Source organism: Monomorium pharaonis, chromosome 4, assembly GCF_013373865.1.
Source record: "Monomorium pharaonis isolate MP-MQ-018 chromosome 4, ASM1337386v2, whole genome shotgun sequence".
In the NCBI taxonomy this organism is placed as follows: Eukaryota; Metazoa; Arthropoda; class Insecta; order Hymenoptera; family Formicidae; genus Monomorium; species Monomorium pharaonis.
In genome coordinates, this window is record NC_050470.1 from 8,401,559 (window position 1) to 8,418,886 (window position 17,328).

The window sequence follows — 17,328 nt, forward strand, 5'->3', positions numbered from 1 at the left end:
CATCGTTAACTGGTTGGGGTAATGACATGCGACGTGATAGTTCGGAGTTTGTATACTTTCCGCAGTGCAGCATCAGCTCTGCTTAGGCTTCCTCTCGTATAGATGAGTCCCAGTAATTCCGCGAAGCTGTATCTATGCACGAAATCTTCCAGCGAAAAATATTTGTGGGATCAAATAATAATTATGTCTGCCATAATTAAATCCTATGTTTCGATATAATTAAAGACATATTTTTGCGCAACAACAGATATTCACATACATACAGATTTTCTGTAACTCGATCATTTGAAGACCATTAACATTTCTTTAAATAGAATTACATATTTTCGTTAACGTAGTAATAAATAATAAAGTATGTAATTCTTTTTAATTTAAGAACATCAACAAATCCTGAATGATTAAATTTATTTTTTTAAATAAACCACAGTTAGTACGTTAATGAAAATGTGTCATCCCATTAAAAAATAAGTTAATGACCTCAAAATCTCGCAAAATAAAGGAAAAATGTTATCTATCGTTTATATTTAACCTTTTGAAACGAACATCTTTTTCTTTCGTATCGTTAAAAACAACAGAGCTATTCTAAGTTATCGAGTTATAGAAAACAGTCCGTGATATTTTAATTAAACGCGTAGTAAAATAAGGCCACAATAAAACATAAATATATCGTACACACACACATACATCATATCGTTCTAACTTTATCACGCGAGATATATAACACTATATAAACGGATCTCGAACGCAAAATAACATTGTTTCGCGGGGTGTTTACGCGGGCGCTTTCCGCGAGCACATCTCATTATTTTCCGTTTGCCGTCTCGCAATGTCGTTACTCGAAGCTTATATACGCTTCTTCCGCGTGTTCGCGCTATATAAGTCACGCGTAATAATTGCACCCTCCTCGCGGGCTTGACGACTCGATCCCGATCTCATTCGGTCGACGAAAGTGAACAGTCACGTTTGCGCGTTAATCGTTAAAGTTAAACTCCGTTTGGGCATCCGCATAGTTCCCCGACGCCAATATAACTTGGAGATTTATCACCGGGCACACGTGCTACGGCGGCGTTAATTATTCCACTTTTATTGAATACCGCGGCTTTTTTCACGCGGTCGAGATGAAAACCCATCGTCCCCGGCGGAACTTTTTATCCGGCGATCATATCTCTTCGGCCATTCGTTGTGACTTCTTCTCTACCCCTCTTGTCGGATATGGCGGTTAGAATCGGGCATATATTACCTGACGATGTCAAAAAGTATTGTCCCCGGCTGATCCAGACAACCCAGACGATTTCTCGTTAATTTACCGCGGGAATCCGATCGTCTCCCCCTTCCTACAAATGTTGCAAAAAAATTCACTTTACGATAAATCTATAATGAAAATATTTGAGGCTCGCGAGGGTGATGTGGCCTAGAAACCGGCATGTGATAACCTTGTATACCGCTGCCTTTTAATTTTTTATATATTAAATTTCTCGATAATGAAATTCCTAATTAAAGCGGAGAGTATAATGAAGCGCCCGTGTCGGAGAGCAGAGTCTGCCTGAATTCTTCAAACTTAATTCCTCGATCGTTCTTTCTCTTCCATTAAATTTTCGCTAAGAACGGAATTCGCTCGAAATACGTCCGATAGAAAGTGACTGCCGATATATAGTTCACGTACATAATTTAACTTCCTATCTAACCCACGGCCTTTGGACCAAGGTCATGTATTTTATCACATTAATGTATAATATTTCTTAAGATTCGTTGCTTGTACGTGTAAGATACAGTACTGAGATATTTATGATAATAAAACGTTTGAATTTAGCTGGAAATATCTTCTTGCACGCTCGCCGAGAAGGAACACCGACGAAATATAAATAATGAGAGACAATTTTATCGACCCGAGTGGTATATACCGGTAACAATACGTAACATAAATCGGGATATCTGCGTACTTCCTTTCCACCACATAAAAATTGGAATGATAAATTCGGAGTAAAAAATCGTTTCAGCAAAAAAAAAAAAAAAGACTATTCAGAAAACAATCGAAAATTTATCTCTTTCACATTTTTGCTTCGTCAGAATACCCGGCTGTAGTGTATTCGCGGAAATTTCGCGATCGATCTATCGCTTTTGCATGGTAATAATATATCGATCAACGTCTTTCAATCTCCCATCACGCTTGACGCCGGACCAAATGACGTAAACGCGCCTCGCGAGACATTAACAGCAAATGACAGGCAAATCTGTTCCTCCCTCCTGTCCTTTCGTCCCGAGGAACCGAGGTCCTCCGTCGGCCGGCGTTTTATAAGCCATAAAACGGCGACGTTCCCGCGTCCCGACGAGGCCGTAACTACGAAAGGATAGGGAAATACTGGGGAATCGGTCCGCCGCGCGGGGCTATCGATCGTCCTCCGGCTACACAGACTACTTGCTCCTCCTCGGTCGGTCCTTCTTCGTCACTCGCACCGGCCGACCCTGACTGTCGTCACTCCTCTCGGAGATAAATCGAGTTTACCGCCAGGTACCGCGCTCGGGACAAAGTTATTATAGTTTCGATTCGATTACGTCGCAACTGCAACGACAGTTACGTGGGAAAACCGAGCGCCTCTCTTGAATCCCGTCGCTTCTACCCTTTTGTACCCTTTTACCGGCCACGATGTGATCTTTGCCCTAGATCAGCTAGATCTCTGTCTTCTGGGAAGCCCCTCGCTGGGAACAATATGGGTCAAACGGTGTATCGTGACATATGCGGGTGAGTAACGTTTATGATCATTTCTTGTAATTGATACTTTATCTACTTTATTTTTATATCTGGCAATAAGTACGAGAAGTGTATTAAGGAAATTAGTTTGAGAGATATCGGAAAACAGAAGTGGTGTACCAAAGAAGATCTCCGATCACGTACTAATATTTTACCTTACCATCGTAATCTAGTCGATTTGAAACCACATGGGTATTAGTTGGGTAATCGCGTCTAATTTACCTGGATAATGCGCCAGATAAAACTAGAGATACTTGCTTTTAATAGGATGGTTAATTTTACTCATTTATCAATGTAGGTAGAACAATACGTTGTGCAGTCATGATAAAATTATGCTTTTAATTACCTTTAATTATATATTTAATTATATTTTTATTTCATTTTAGTGTTGTGAGAGCTCAAATTGAAAGTTATTATAATAGAATTTAAAGGTAGTATATGGTTATAGTATATGGTGCAAAAAGTGGAAAGTTATAATAAAAGATAATTCTCTCGAAATATTATATATCCGGGAAAGAAAACTCGATCAAAAATTGTGTCAAAATATCTTTTATTGAAAGGATATCCTGGTAGTTCGGCGACACTCTATATGTTTTAAATTTTGCAGGAAACTTTAGATGCATTTCACAGCTTTTATTTATTATTTCCGTCCCTAACTGAGATGAATAATCATAACATTCAGCGAAATTGTAAAATGGAAAGCACCTCTCGCCATGATTATTCATAGACTCCAGCGACAGAAACAATACAGCGTTGTCCTTCCAACAGTATTGACATAATTTGAGTAAACGCGGTAACAAGATTATTCTTCTTAATAAAACGAGAATTAATTAATGGAGAATTTGATTTTTTTGTTACGACGTCATCAGAGCCGTGAAACACTGTATTTATCCACGCCGGCCAAGTTGGTTAATAATGTACGTGATACGTTACACTTGCGATTCGATCGTTTTGTTGCAAAGGCTATTGTAGCAAACTTGGACACTTATTGAAGCCCGTCGTTGCCAATCGCCGCTCCCAGCAGCTTCCTCTCCCTTTTATCGTCTGTGTTACGTTGCCTTTTTCCCTTCCCCACCTCACGTAGCGTTCGGTCCATCGTCCGCGGGACGAGCTGACACGTATCAAAATGTGGAAAAAAAGGGGCGAAGCCAGCGAATATTGTTGCGTACGTGTCGAGAAATCATTTACTCTACCGTCCTTCGGCGAGAGAAAAAACAATAAAAGAAAAAAAAAAAACGCGGGGTATATTGTTCGCATATCTGACAATTTCTACTTCCCGTACGCCATCATAATGTACGTTGTCTCTACGAATACTGTACACACATAGCTGTATATATTTTCCCCCCTTAATGGAAATGTTGGATGTCAAGCCAACGATGAAGAATCGCGCTTGTTTCAAAGCGAAGGCATAAATAGTTCCTGAGCTCTATGCAATTGTAAGCGAAAGGTCGGGGATAATCCGGAAGTTCGAGAAAGTTTAAGGGCGAAAAAAGAAATTAATTCTTTACGGGGTCTTTCGTACGTATAAAAATAAAGCTCTCCGCGAAGCTTTTAGTAGGGAGAAAATCCTTTTCAGATTTGTCAGAAACTCCCGTCGTCGCGCCAGGCACCAGATTTCTGGGACAGGCTCCGCGTTAACAGCGTAAATAAAGATAAAATTAACCGTCTCGTCAACATGCGCTCTCCTCCGCAGGCGCAGTGGTAAACTAACGACGGTATAACTAACGACGAGAGAGAGAAAGAGAGAGAGAAAGCAACCGCGGAAGCGAGTGCCGTTCATTCGTTCGTTCGTTCGTTCGTTCGGGGGTGAAGCCAGATATCTGCCGAGCTGAATGCTGAAATATCGCCAGGACGTGTCGGGATAGCGCGCGACGTTAATTCGCGCGATGCATTTCATAATCCGCGATTGTAACTTTTCCCACGTACTTCCCCGCCGCCAGCCGTCAGACAGCGGCCGTCCATTTCTCCGCGCTTCCGCGATCGGTCCGACGTCCGCTCGGGTGAGCACCCGCACTCCTCCCCCCCCCCCCTCTCCCCCGGGCGATCATCTCAACGCACGGAAGCCCTTCCGGCCGTCGCGCTTCCGCAGCTTTCACGAATAATGGAAAAACTTTGGCCGCCGGGGACGACGAGGCGAATATCGCGCGTTTTCTCATTCCTCTCGGTCAGCGACGATAAACACGGCGACCGCGAAGTTCCCGCGTTCCACGGTGGCGTTGACGAAGCGACCGACGTATAAATGGGGTCTCCTGGTCTCCGGTTCGGTAACGTCCGCGGGAGAAGAACAAGAGTGTGTCGCATTAAAGCGCGGTCGAAGTGACTTCGGCCCGCGCTTCCTCCTACATCGGAAACCACTAACGCCGCGGCCAGACGGAGAGTCCAACTTCGCTCTTGTATTTTTAACTCGAAATATATTTCTTGTCGATAAGTTTACATTGGTCCCGAGGAAGAAACGGGGGGAAAATAAATGGACAGATGTAGAAAATATCCGGTGCTCCGGTAAATGTGTACAGCGCGTGTACATACGCGCGTGTAGAAATTCCCTCTGGGAATCGTCGTCACGTTTTATAAATATCACGTTCCCGTGATATTTTGCGTTACCTTACTACCGTCGTAAGGCGGAAGGTAAACAATACGGGAAAATGATGAAAATCCCCTCGCGTAACTTCTTTAAATTGTGAGGACGAGATAATCCCGATTTCCGCGGTTTACCGTCCGCGTATATACACCTGCCACCGGCCGGCGCCGCTCGCCGTCGACAGATAAATTTGCACCTTTAGAAACGAAATTCGCGGGTATTTGAAATTCCAGATATGAAACGGCCGCGCGGTCGGCTTACCCCGGCGGAAACTGCAACGCGGTCGATTGCATGCATTCCAATCGAATTCTCCGTTGTAACTGTTGATCGCGGCACTTTATAGTCTATTAGTTTCGCCCCACCGGGTCCGCCGCGAATGCCGCACGATACGATTCCGGCGCGTTTTACGCCATTTCGCCGTAAGTATGCGGCGGCCGGCGGCGCGGCGGTCGCGTGACTGCAAATCGCACCTTGCAAAAGTTAATCCCGCGGAGTTGGGGAAACGACAAGCCCTCCTGGCGCCTCCTCGATGAAAATAGGTTGGTTAAATCTTTGGTCGAGTCGCGGAACACAACATCTAAACGCTCGCTCTCTATTTTTTGCCCAAATCATATCTTCGCGTCACGCGGCATGTACGGACGCACCCCATGCATATAGATTGTCCTTTCAGCCGTTTCAATCAATATTTACCCGACTGTCCCCCGCACACTCTTGCGCGCCACTTCCGCTTTCGCAATCAGAGCGCCCCACTTGCTTACGATACGAAGAGTGTTTAGAAATAATGAAAACGAAAAAAAAAAAGAACTTCGATGCTACTCCGTGAAATCCATCTCTCGATTTACCCTCTAGCTTCCTTTTCTTGATTACAACGCGTTGTACGTCTTCCATTAATTAAAATCATCCCAAACACATTCCCGATTGTTTATTATATCGTCATATCGGAGAAATATGCACGAATACAAACGATATTCTCCCTTAATTGAAATTCACTCTTTGGGATTAGTTTTCAATGCCGAATCTCACGTTCCAGATTTTTCAATCCCACGCTCAGTTAACCCGACGGAATCTTAACGTACTTTATTTGAGTTCATAGATCTTTAGTTGAGTTTACACCTCATATGGCACCGCATATTACATCGAGCGTACATGATTTGCGGTTAAAACAGCGAGATAAAGCGCGACCATATTCAAAAATGCGATTCTACCTTGCGGTTACCCGGAAGGCACGAGATGATGGTGATTTTCCGCTCTGAACCGAGTGTTGCAAATCAATCTCCGTGCAACCGACGGTTTCCGTCGTAGAGATCATTTTTATGCCCGCTTGCCTAACGCGAGAGAGGGTTGCGACGAACGGTGAACGGTAAGGCAGTAGTCCCTCGAAGATGCTCTCGAGCAGCAGCAGCAACGACGGCGGTGGAGAGTACATTTTTCCGCGGCAGAGGAAATTTGAAAGTCAAATCGCTGGAAGAGGAAGATCGTCGAGCTGCTCTAACAAAAATCGACTCGAGCCCCTTCCGGCATCCAGCGTGTTCGCGCATTCGTTTGCTCGCTCTAAGGGCTACCGCGCGCTTTATTTCCATCCATCTCTCCTTCCTTTTATTTATCATGTTAGAGTAATCATGCAGCCGTATGATATATCATTCTGTATACACAGACTGAAAAAAGAAAATCTCGGGGAGATTAACTTTTAACCGGGTGGGCGTTTCAACTCGCGATTGCAATTTAATTAATAATGGTGAGATAATAAAGAAATAATTGTTTTTTCAACTATTGGCAGAGTTATTATCGAGGCGGCATAAAAATATTATGAATAGTATGTAATAAACTGATGAGTTTGTGAAATGCAAGAAGATAACAAGAAAAATCCCATCCTTTTCCTTGCCATACATACTTCACATAAGCGGATTTAGCAGAATTTAAATAACAAGATTCCTTAGCTACCAATCTATTTAACGTTTTTTGTGCTGAAGGAAAACTGATTTTGAACTCGTCAAAAAATCTGCCACTCACCGCTGATCCATTAAAAGCGGAATGTTTTGGAGGGAGAACGAAGCTTAATAACATGCATGAGGCGTATCTAAACGATGGGCGAACTGATCCGTTGCGCTGTCCGCGCAAATAGAAACTGTTTCGACGTTGACGTAGGTTAACCATGCTGTACTTTGTGCCAGTTACCGCATCGTTCAAGTATTGACGCTTCTGGACGAGGATGCCGGGGAATGCTTAACAATCGCAGGCAGCAAGCAAATTTGTCGGGTCGTATAAACCCATTGTTTGACGCGCAATTCATTTTAATGTTATCTAGCTACTCGGACGGAAGCTAAATGGAAATCCTGCCCGGGGACGATAATTCAATTGTGGAAATTTCCATTTCTTATTAAACGACGATGTATCGCGCGGAGGAGACACGACGACGCGGTGCAAATACGACGTGGGAAAAGCGGAGGACAAAAGCCACGGACTGGAAAGTGGCTGCCGGATAAAATCAATCCCTCCAGTTGCCGGCGTCCTGGAGCCCGCCTCGATAAGAACCCCGCTAAATCGCATTGGCTCCCGCATAGTTATTGGCCACTTGTATTTATGAGATTTATATAAACCCTTGCGCTTAACATACATATATTGCTGCATAAGTAAACGCGTACTATTCTCCGCGTGGTATGAACTTAATGATAAACTTTTTCAATGTCGTCGCTTGTTGTCACGCCATTGTTAAAAAGTGACATCTCTAATTCGAGCTTTGTTTCGAGCAAGCTATAATTGACGTTTCCGCAAGAGAAATGGCGAATAACTAATATGTATATAAATGATTAACTTTCGTCGCGTCTGGAAAGGATTGTAATCATAACTACGGTTTTAATGAAATCTTCATAAAATCATTTTGTAACGAAGGGCCTGGATAACCGAGTGATCAATAATTGAACGATTTACTTATTCCTCGCTACGATTTACCTTATTACCATTTTACCAAGGCAGGTAACTGATTAACCTCAGAAGTACTTTACAACCACCGCCGCCTTGCTGGCAGGCTTCGCTTATTGGAGTAATAGGATCAGCGCTTAAGTAGTTTAGAGCGAAGATAAGTTTGGCAACTGGAATCGCGAAATGGCTTTTGCATAAATAACTTTTGAAATAGCAAGGCTTTTTCGCGAGATATTCTCGCGAACTGCATTTATGCGTAACGACGTGTATGTTTTTTTTCTCTTTCTTTTTTTATGTATAAAGATTTTGAAAGAAACGGACAGGGAGCATCAAGTTCTAGAACGTTTTATTAAGTGATCGCGAACACTTTATGTTTCAAAGATTGTATTTTATTATTCAATTTATTATTATTAGTTCCGCGTTAACTGCAACTGCTTTCGAAATGTATGCGCTTCGTTGAAAAGGGTTTATAACGTCGTGCAACGAAGCGCGAAGTGGAAGTTCGATCAAGGTGAATCTTATTACAATAATTAAGAGATTGCTCTAAAAGGGAGAGAGGCAAAGAGAGAGACAATCGTACATTTACGGACTGCAATTAAACTCGCTCCGAACCACGGAGCCGAAAAGGTAGAAATGGTAAAACATTCCGCGATCGTGATTTGCATTTATACAGGTTGGCTGCGCGGCGTGTCTCGCTTTACCCGAGGATGATAAATTTATCGTTACGGGCACACGAACGAGCACGAGAGATTAAATCCGACGTATACCCCTTGTCGTCCTCCTTGGCCACCCTTCTCCTCCTTTTTTGGGGTCGTTCGATGAGACGAAGTAGGGAAACTTTTCACGGATGAATTTTCAAGGTGAATTCATTTCCGCCCGCTCATGGCGACGAATTGAAATGATATATTCTCCCTGGCTTTCAAAAGGATCATTAATTCCTTCGTCAGTTACACGATTCGCGGTGAACTTAAATCGCGCCAAGTGCCGGAACTTTCCACAAGAATTTCCGGGACTCCCAAACACTTGCCGCATTGAATTTTAATAAGCAGTGTCACCGATCGTCTCCGAACGCGTCGCACTCGTCGAGATTGGATTGCGACACTGGAATGCGTATTTTCGAATATTTATAGTAAGTGTGTATGTGTGAAAGGTCGTACAATAATACCTAGAGTTCGAAAAAGATAGTTCGAAAAAAAGACGTTAAAACTTAAAGAGCGTTTGATCTTAAGAGCCGATGTGATGCAATTTCTCATTTTCAGGAGATCTTGATCATTTCTTGTTATAAGTCGATACGAAGTATCGTACTAGACGTACTTTTAAAAGCACATCCAGTCTCAGCGAAATTTAAACTCCCCCACTAATTAATATAATAATCTTTCAGTAAGTTAAACTACAAGATATAGATGTTTTACGAGAGACAACTTAGAAAAAAACGCAGATTTCCGAGATCATAATATCTAATTCCTTATTGCTTAATTCTGCTCGTCAATTTAATGTACATTAACTACAATCCAAGAAACAATTTTTCACACATATGATCAATTGTTGTCATTAAACATTTTATATAAATTATTATAAGTTTTCTTGTTAAGATAATTATTGTGCAGTACATAAAGGTGGTGTAAGTTTAAACCGAAAAACAGAATACGTTTCCGGAATCGCGAAATATAATTCATATTCAGAACTTGTATAATAGGAAATTATTTAGAATTTTTGAAACGTAATTTCTGTAATTCTCGGTTAATTAAGATTTTGTAAAAATTCAACAAAGTTAAAAATGAATGCATATACTGTATCACATGCTGCAGTACGTCGTCACACCGCGTTTCAGATATTTTTATATTAATCGACTTGTTTCAAGTTTAATGAATGAGAACCAAGTGAAACGTTCATTCAATTAACAGTAACAATAACGTAAATTTGGACGATACCGTTGAAGTGTTTGCATACAGGAGAACTTGCGTTTGAAATATAAACAATTAAAACCGCGCCGAAACGTTCACATTGCTTTTATCACGTTCCATCAAAAAATCAGAGCATTTTATTGAATAGATTTGCAAAATAAATCAATGAAGGAAAGAACCCAAACGATACTAAAGGATACAATTTTGTCAGTTTTAAATTAATATTTCCTTTGACGCATATACAACAAACGTGTGAGTAACATAATAACATTTGCCGCACAGTGCGATATATAAATTTATTTTAATAACGCAAACATGTTTTATTTAAAGAATTAGCGCTTTGTATAAATATAAAACGCGTAATTTTTAAATATTGATTTCTAAAACATTCGAAACGTATCAAACATCAACGAGTAGGATAATATAATACGTAACAATCGCATATCTACCTTTCAATTATACAACAACAAATCTATCAATTTTTATAATTGCTTTTTTAATTAAAGAAAATTTAAATATGGAAAATACATTGGAGATTTTAATTATTTCACAAACTTCATCAAATATTGGATGTAAAATTTTCGTAAATGTTCCCAAAGTAGAAAAAAAAACAATTTGAAAAGTATGATTTAAAAATGGCATTATATGTTAACCGTTAACGTATATGCAGTAACAATTGCCGAATGAAAAATTAAAACAGGTACCACTCTTGCTTTTATATTTTATATTTTTGTCGGCGTATCGATTCCCTCGTTCTAACGTTATTCCCGGCGTATTGTAGGTACAACGTGTACATACATTTTATCCGGCAGCGCCTTCGAGGGCATCGAAGCGGGTCGAATCCAAAAGTGGAGAATACCGCGGGAAAAAGGTACGATGCCGGATGAATCGAATGACGAGTACGCGCACATAGGTCGACGATGAAAATGGTGGAATTTACGGAGGTATATCTACCTTTCTTTTCGGTCTTGCCCGCTCCGTTGCGTGTATTGTCGGTCCCTACCGGCAGCACAGACCCAACCCTCCTACAAACGTCCCACGAGAATCTCTCCATTCTACGCGAACCGTGATTCGCGAATCTACCAATTTATTTGCTGTACCTGGTCAGCGGCCGAATGTGACGCGAAAAACTCGCTTAGCTCTCTCTCTCTCTCTCTCCCTCTCCCTCTCTTTCGCGCGCGCCTCACAATCTCGCGTGTATGATAAAAAAATTAATTATTGGCTGTCATACTGTTATTTATAATGCATTTGCGTTTATAAATAAATTCATGATTTCATTTTTCGTTGCCTGTATTCTGAAATTTTTTTATTTATTATTTATTTACCTTGAAAGTACGTAACGTTTATTGGCTAAATATTTGAAAATCATATTGTTCAGTACTTCGGGCATTCAAAAAGATTATGCGCATAATTGTATGATTAATCGAAAACATGTTTTTACGTTTCTAAATGAGGTAAACACATAGTGGTTCTACAAACATATCTATTCCAGTCGTTCGTTTAACGATCGGAAAAACGAATAAGAAACCCGAACGTTTATCTATAGTTGGGAGCAGGATGGTTGTTTAATGAGGTTTCCATTCTTCGAGGATCATTTCTCTCATTTTTCAATTTCTATATCGAATACTTCTTTTTATAATTAAAGAAGAAGAGAAAAAGTTAAAAATTAATATTTAATTCTGTAAATTTATAATTTGATTTTTGAAGATACCCATTGGTCTTTATTTATTCAATTTAGATAAATGCCAAATATAAATATTATGACAAACTGCTCGATGGCCAACGTGTGTGTATGTGTATATGTGTGTGTGTGTGTGTGAAATAATATTTTATAACATAGCATAATTTCAGAAATAAATTCATTTACCAAAAATTCATATATATTAATCATTTTAAAGGTAAACTCAATTATCGAGATACAGGTGATTCTATTAACATTAGAAATGAGCAAAAACTAAAGATATTTATAATACTAATTTATACATATTTATTAATAATTATTTCATATTTTATTAAATAGATATTATTCTTATAATTATATTAGTTATTCAAAATATGTCTCTTTTACTAAACATGGTATTACTCTTTGTACACCTTAGAACGTCGTCAATTAATTAGCCCAAGTTTAATAAAATCTTGAATAAATAATATAATTAAAAGAATAAAATCCCCTTAATAAAATTATAACATAATAGAATTCACTAATAAAATTTATAAGCGTCTGATATTTTTCAGCTATTATACAATATCAACAAAATTTTCTACTGCGATAACTGACCTGAATTGAGTATATATGAACTTTTTGTGTTCTTCTTGTTTTCCTGCATTCATTTCTGTTATACGTATCAACATGTTACGAAACCTGTTACAATAGTACATATACGATACGATTTTTATTGAACAGGAAAGAGCATACGTAGCCGGGGACTCAGTTACACGGTGCATTATACCTCCTGGACTAATTAATAGAATAACGGATGCATCGCGTTCTCGCAATATGCATAATGATTCAGCGATAACCTAATATTATCATTAATTACGCGGAGCCATCCCTGTTGCTTAGTACGCGTATGAAAATTTAAATGTAAAATTTAATCATTCTGATGTCATTTCCTGTGACTGATGTCATATTCCATTTTAGTCAAGGTACGAGAAGGATATTAGATTTTATCTTAACAGGGGATAGACAGCTTAAACAGGAAGTCAGAGCCGCTAGCTGACTAGACGGTGCACACCGCGTGCCACGAATTAATTGGCGCAATGATTAAGAGATTGCGGTATACGTTTTCACCAGATACATAATCCCCACTAACGTTAGGTATTATGGACACGTTAATATAATATTGTGCATCGCTTATTAGCATAAAATTTAAGGGTGAATTTTCTGTGCGCTATGCGACGGGCATTAACGTATTGCATACTACATAATTTAGCTGTGCCTTACAGGCATCCGATATAGGGATTCTCTCAGTAAATACAACTACAACTTGATAACTGACGTGGGTACCTGCGGCAATATTAGTATGATAATGCGAAGGGCTTAAGCGGGACGCTTAGTCTTACCATATCCAATTACGATACAAATTTTGCGAGAGTGCTAATTTCACGTTTATTCATTTAAATTAAGCACACGCGTGTAAAAGGATATGAACTTTACTATACGATTTATCGAAGTCCATTTTAATTCATTGTTTTCACAAAAATTCAATTCACAAAATGTAGTACAATTAAAAAAGCTGTATCAAAGCAAATTATACATATATTATTCATATATTATTTATATACGTTTAATTCATCATAAGTTTTTATCGCGTGAATGTAATAACGTATAAATAGGGATTTGTGAAGGTAGCACTACCTTCTATTAATATAAAAAAAGTAATTACAATTCTAGTAGCACTTTCCATAGTTCTCAAGTTCTTTATAAAAATAAAAAATGCTAACTGCGCGAAATTAGTATAACACCTCCCCTCTAAAGTATAAGAAATACAAGGAATAAATACTATCACTTTTAATACCAGTTTCAGCTAGTTTCTACAATTATGTGTAACATTAAAAAATTTTAACAATGTTCTTTTTTCTAACTTTTAATATTGAACATGACACACATGTCATTCTCAAGCAAAAGATCTCGTGCTAAGTATTTATCGCAGTTTTAGCGAGAGTTCTCGATAGTCATTGCAGAGTTTTATCTGTAATTATTTTTAAACAGAGTTCCGGCGATTAAATATTTTTTATTAATTTCTTAATGCCCAAATCACGACACTCAAACTAGAGCTCTGCAAGATTTACTAAGAATTGTTGTTAAAATTATGATAAACCCAGCACGAAAATTTTTGTCTGAGTGTCGCGTTAACTTCGGATATTAAAAAATTATTTAAAAATACTTTAATTGCCGGAACTCTGTTTACAAATAATCGCACCGTATAAAACTCTGCGAGAACTACTGAAGAACTCTCGTTAGAACTGCGATGAATACTCAGCTCTTTGTTCCAGTTTCGTGTTGACTTTTAGCATTAAAAAATTTTTAAAAGATATTTAATCGAACTTTGTTTAAAAACGAATGCAAAGCATAGAACTTCACGAAGTTAATAATGACATTTTTCATTTTTGTTCTTTTAAAGAGAATACAGAACTTTTTTTCATTTGTATAAAGAATTTGAGAACATTGGAAAATGTTACTGAGATTCTAATTTTTTTTTAATAAAATGTCGTGCTACCTTCACAAATCCTGTAAATCGTTTTCAAATAATTAAATTAAATTACCATAAAACTGAAATCTCACTCTTTTATACAAGAGAATAAATGTTTCAAAAACTTTGAGGAAAGTAAGACGGTTTTACCTCAGTTAACTAATTTGTAGCGGTTTCGCAGCTAATTTGAAGCTACGGTGAAGCTGATCGAAAGACAAAGTGTCGATCGTTGAAAAGAAATATTGCGGAAATGGTGCGAAAGTCTAATTAATACTTTATCGTCCCAAGAGATATTTCATCGATATCTATATCGATATCGGTTGTTATCGCTTCACTTGATTAATAACTACCCGAGCCCGATATTCATCAACGTGTCCCGAACTTAAGCAGGAAGTCGTGCCTTTTCGATGAGATGGATAAATTGGCGGGCTGTCGACACGATAGCCCACGATAGTACCATAGGTGCTAACCGGGAACCGCTTTCAATTAATTTGAAATATCGATTCGCCGCACAGTGGCGTTCGAAAGGAATTTTGCGGATAAAAAGTTCGTAATCGAATTTTTTAATCGTTTCGGAAAATTGATTGCATACGATACACTCTACTCTAATGAATACCATTTATTAATACCTTATGTTAACGTTACGTTAACGTTATTAATATCTTATAATGTATTTACATAATTGCAAATTATTCATTAATATAATAAGAAATTATATACAAAAGTAAGTATTTGTCAGATGCCGAGTTCTTTGTATCAAAAGTGTCACAAATTAGAATATAACAAATTAGTATTTTTTTAAAAACGTTCTATTGATGTATAAGCTTAGTGTAGTAATTAAAACAAGATTTAAATATATTGCCAAGCGTTTTTATATCAATAAATTTTAAATCTTTTACTCTTTATTTTACTAAGCTAATAAGCTTGTGTATCAAGGTATTCAAGAGATGTTTTAAAAAATACTGACTTTGTTACATTTTCGCATTTTTTTTACACGAAAACTTCACATCTGACAACTGCTTACTCTTGCATATTGCTTCTTGTATATTAGCGAGTAATTTGCGATTATGTAGATGAATTTAGGGAAGTTTACAAAAAAAAACAATTACGATTTTATCAGTTTAATCACCGTTATGATGTTGCAAAGCAGTCGCCGACGGCAATGCGCGTTGCAAATTAACGGCGAGGTAATTAGTCGTCCTGGCGAAACGATCGATTATATCACGAACGCATTGCGGCGACGGGAAACGGCCAGATATATAGGACAGAGAGCATTAATAGTAATTATTCCAGAACTTTTCTGCTCTTCCTTTTACCTTAATACCGCTTGCCGTTTTGCGTAAAGACCTATGATGCCATAAAGCCGTAATTACGACGTTTGTAATTTAACTTCGCAATGTCGGTTAGTTATGCAGAAACAAGATTCAATTATCTCACTTTTGCTGGGTTACTCGCGGGGCGATGTAAACGAATAAAATTCACGATCTTCCAAATAAATAAATTTGCTACTCACTTGTCGTAATAAATTTATCGTTTATTACATCGTATATTCAATACTTTAATTACGTAAACTATTAATGATTGATAATAAGTCGAATTTCACGGCGTACGCGAGAAGCAGGAGAGATGGGAAAATTTTTTTCGCCCTGGAATAATCATCCCATGGATTTCGTCTTTTTATTTTCATTATCGGAAAAACTTGTCACTTTACCACTTTCAATTTTTGTTACAGCTTCGGTAGAGAACATAGCACATAGGTTGCCGATGAGGAGCCAATCTTGGTGGCGGTCGAGGCGGATAGTAAATGTTTGACGAAAAGAAGAAAAAAAGGGAAGAAAATAACAGCGATCCCCTCACCTCGGGGTGTATCTCGTGTATCCGAATAAATCGATAGGAACTCCGAAGCATGTATTAGAGATTGACTTCGTTCATTTTAAATACGTCGCAGATTAAATTATCGGATGCGTTATTAGAACAAAAAGGTTGCGAAATTCGATCTGTTTACGTATATGTTACGCCGTAATCTGGGTCATTTGCAAAATAAATGGTTAATAGCGCCAGAAAAAAAATCATGTGCTAATGGTATACTGAATGGTTCCAAAAACATTCCAAATAAATATACATAACTGTCAAAAATATATTTCTCGAAAAATAAAATAAAGAGAGTTTTAAAACAGAACTGTGCTAAAAGCTGCCGTTTTTTCATTGTCCACACGCATCGATCTACTTAATTATGACGCAAAATGTGATGTATAGATTGATGCGCGTAATTAAAAAAGAATTATGCGATTAGCGTTCCATTATCTTCTTTTAATTAATGTCAAGATAAGGGTAACAGACTGATTCAACTCCTCTTCAAAAGATTAGTTTAACGAGATTAAATCGATCAAAGGCAGTTTTTTTTTTTAAATAAAATTGCCAGCAGATAAGAAGAGAGATAAAAAAGATTCTTCTTAAATGATAAAACAGAGATTGCCTCTCGTAGCGGTATTATCATAGAAATATAACGCGCAATCTTTCATCGTAACGTAATTTATCTCGACGTCGCGATACATTTTTTATTTTTAGCACGACATCCGTGATATATTTTTATACAATAATTACAATTGTTTTCGCAGAACTGACACATAAAGTAAGTGTTGGCCCTTGGAGTGCTGAAACTTGTAGGTAATCCGCTGACTTGCGTTTATGTCGCGGAAATTATATTACGCCGACCGTGTGCGTGCGAAAGGGGCCGAGAGTTCTCGTGGCCGTACGGGGGAAAAAAAAACGTGTTGATGTAGAAATGGTAATTTCAACGAAGATGGTGGAAAACTCGCGTAAGAAATGACCGGGCAGACTGCATTTCTCTCTGTGCATGTACATACATATACGCTGTGCTGTGAAAATTATGCTTAGTAAGGTACTGCGGCGGACGGAAAATTATTCAGCGTTTTTATTCGGCAGTCCGGCAGGGCGCTTCATAATTCAGGGGCCGAAAGGTTA

At 38.5% G+C, this 17,328-nt stretch overlaps 1 long non-coding RNA gene across 1 annotated transcript; it reads left to right on the forward strand.

Moving 5' to 3' along the window:
- Nucleotides 1–1,332: 1,332 nt before the first annotated feature.
- On the forward strand, nt 1,333–16,522 carry LOC114253983. Its single transcript, XR_003625407.2, has 2 exons — nt 1,333–2,740; nt 16,076–16,522. It is a non-coding gene; the product is annotated as an uncharacterized LOC114253983 (long non-coding RNA).
- The last annotated feature ends 806 nt before the right edge of the window (nt 16,523–17,328 follow it).